The sequence below is a fragment of the Zea mays genome, chromosome 4, assembly GCF_902167145.1.
Source record: "Zea mays cultivar B73 chromosome 4, Zm-B73-REFERENCE-NAM-5.0, whole genome shotgun sequence".
NCBI classification, from domain to species: domain Eukaryota; kingdom Viridiplantae; phylum Streptophyta; class Magnoliopsida; order Poales; family Poaceae; genus Zea; species Zea mays.
This window is the reverse complement of record NC_050099.1, coordinates 47,765,912-47,768,663: the sequence shown is the minus strand read 5'-3', so window position 1 is coordinate 47,768,663 and position 2,752 is coordinate 47,765,912. Positions and strand designations below refer to the sequence as shown.

Sequence of the window (2,752 nt, the reverse complement as noted above, 5' to 3'; positions counted from 1 at the left end):
AATCTTCTAAAATCTGATATATAACCAACAATAGAAAAGAATACAAGGAAAAGGATCACAAGAATCTTCTAAAATCTGATATATAACCAACAATAGAAAAGAATACAAGGAAAAGGATCACAAGAATCTTCTAAAATCTGATATATAACCAACAATAGAAAAGATACAAGGAAAATGATCACATGAATCATACAATTTCCAATTGTTGTCTGCATGCTTATACTAGTACATATTACAGCCGCCACTGCCTGCAGGGGATTCAAACTGTCGCCCGCCAGGACACACAACAACCAGCAGCCAGGGACTCCACGCCTTCAGGTGATCCTTATTCAAGCACACCTTCGCCAACCCCATCCAACAGTCAGCTTTAGACGGTTTGCACTACAACAGAAAATAGGAGACAACCATCAGGTAATCCTTATTCTTAATCAAAATGATGTAACTAGTTTAGACAAGTGATCCATGCACGGTTGCACCATGATTCCTGAGAGTTTCCGCCATTTCAGGTTCTAGCCAAATAAAATTCAGTTTTATGGCTGTTGTACCTGCAAAAAATTACACATCGTGTCCGTTAGTCAAAATAAATGTGAACTAATGGTGATAATAGGGAAGGATGGCATAGAAGAGATTAAAGCATTTACGATAATATATAAAGTTAATGGACAACATTGCAGTGGCTCGCGTGTGGAAGTAAATGCACACTAATATCTATAAACTTTTTATTAAAAAAATCTGCAGGTTCTCGTGTTCTAAATAGGACATGGTTTCATCTTGTTTTGAGCCATTAACAGCAAACCTGGAAAGTTTTTTCGTTTGTGTGTCATTTCAGAAGTCACCTATGTTTGCTTTCAGACAAAATAGGAACACACCCTTGTTGCAGCTCAAAAACCAAATAATACATTGAAATTGAACACCCAAGTGCCACGTGAAATGAAGTGTTGTGTGCAAAAATCTATAGGTACAACGAAGCATTAGTAGAAATAATACATTGATGTACTATGTCTAGTTATTGGGCTATTAGTTTGTGAGCGTTAAGTAGTACTGAGTTGTGGTTTAATGCCAAGGAGGTTGACCGGTAGAGTCCACAAAGCATTAGTACTAGTAGAAATATTGGTTAAGATCTTGTCTCTGTCAGACTTGATTGTTTTTCAACATTATTCAGAAAGAGATTAGCTACATAAGGGGTCAGAGAGTGGATATTTCTGTGAAAGAAAGTATGTATATATTTACAAACTCCTGCATATCAGCTTTGATAGGAAGAGCTCCGAGATTTAGAGAAAGCAAATATGTAAGAAAAAGAACCCATGCACATATTTACCAGAAGCTAGTACGTACCATGCATATATGATTAGGTAGTCAAACCATCTCTGAATCTGGGCACAACTGACAAAATGAAGAGGAACTGTCAAGTCAGAAATAAAATACAGTTATATACTTTAAGTTATTAGGTTTGTGAGATACTCACAGATATCTTTATTTTTCATTTTCTGCAAGGCGAATGAGCACATCTATCTCAATCATTGCAAGCAAACCGATGAAGAATAGGGGGGACACATCTCACATCACCGCTCGGATGGAACGCACTTTGCCAGGCGACCAAGAGGAATTCGGAGAGTAAGAAGAGGCATGCAAAAATAAAAGCCCTAGCAGCTAGGAAACGTAGATTGGAGAGTGTGTCAAACCTCTGAGTAGCAACGAGACGAAGGAAAATGAGTGCGCGAGGGAGGAGGGGACACAGAGGTGTCGTTGCCGAACCCTACGTCGCTTTTCCCCTTCTCGAACTCTAGCGTAACGCGAGAGAGGGAGGGGATCCAGCACCGCGATGCCGGGGGATGCAGGCGCCGACCATGGAGGGGGATGGGTATGGAGCACCGCGACGCTGCGGCGCTGCGCCGAGGGTGAGGGGCGTCGGCGTTTGGCCGGGAAGCGTCGAGGTCGGGGATGGACCTCCAGGCGGAGGCTGGCTAGGAGGCTAATTAGCAGTACCGTCGAGACGCGCCGTCGTTGATTGCAGATAGAACACGCAGAACCAGAAGGGGTAGGTAAGTAGCCACCGAGCAACCCTATCGAACAGCTGATATTTCTTTTCATATGTTTAAATTCATATCTTGCAACGAAAATAAAAACCAACGTCTTTTCTTAAAAATGCTACTCTTTATAAAGATTGGTCGTACTATGTAAATGTATTACCATTGTCATATAAAATACTTCATATATTCTAACTATTTATCTTAATTAAAACTAATTTAAACAAATATGTAATTATAGTAATGTGACGCACTAAATTTAGGCAAAAAAGGAGCCTATTACCGCACCTATTACCTACTCTATCTTTTTTATTTATACTGTTGTAAGCCATCCTTCGTTCAGTTTTGTTAGTGGGAATTCATCCTTCGTTCCTCTTCATCTCTACTATCTATTAAGACGATAGTGGAGACCAAGGCATTGCCCCCACCCCCTACCCGATGCGCATAGACGCCATCGCCCTCATCCGAGAGCCACCTCGATGCCCCGCTCTCCTGTCTTCTTCGCTTCGGCGCCGCCTCCTCCCGCAGGCCCACCCATGCGCGCGCTTCTCCCACCAGATGCACGTGTGCCCGCACTCATACGTCTACCTCCGACGATGCGTGCCCGCTCTACGGCGGGATCGTCGGCCCCCTCGTGCGTTGCCCTCGGCAGGCGGCCCTTGCCCTCCGATGCCCTCGCGCTGGCGGTGTCCCCCGCCGACGAGGCGTTCGCGCTGCACGAGGTG

General features: G+C 43.7%; 1 long non-coding RNA gene across 3 annotated transcripts; it reads right to left on the bottom strand.

The window, feature by feature from the left end:
* On the bottom strand, window positions 1-2,063 carry LOC103653226 (uncharacterized). Of its 3 annotated transcripts, none has more exons than XR_565341.4 (4): window positions 1,683-2,041; window positions 1,466-1,583; window positions 1,336-1,383; window positions 1-545 (listed from the first exon to the last, which is right to left on the bottom strand). It is a non-coding gene; the product is annotated as an uncharacterized lncRNA (long non-coding RNA). The 3 variants fall into 3 exon arrangements; XR_565342.3 differs by having other exon boundaries at window positions 8-381; window positions 477-545; window positions 1,466-2,041; XR_565340.3 differs by having other exon boundaries at window positions 1,466-2,063.
* Window positions 2,064-2,752: the final 689 nt, after the last annotated feature.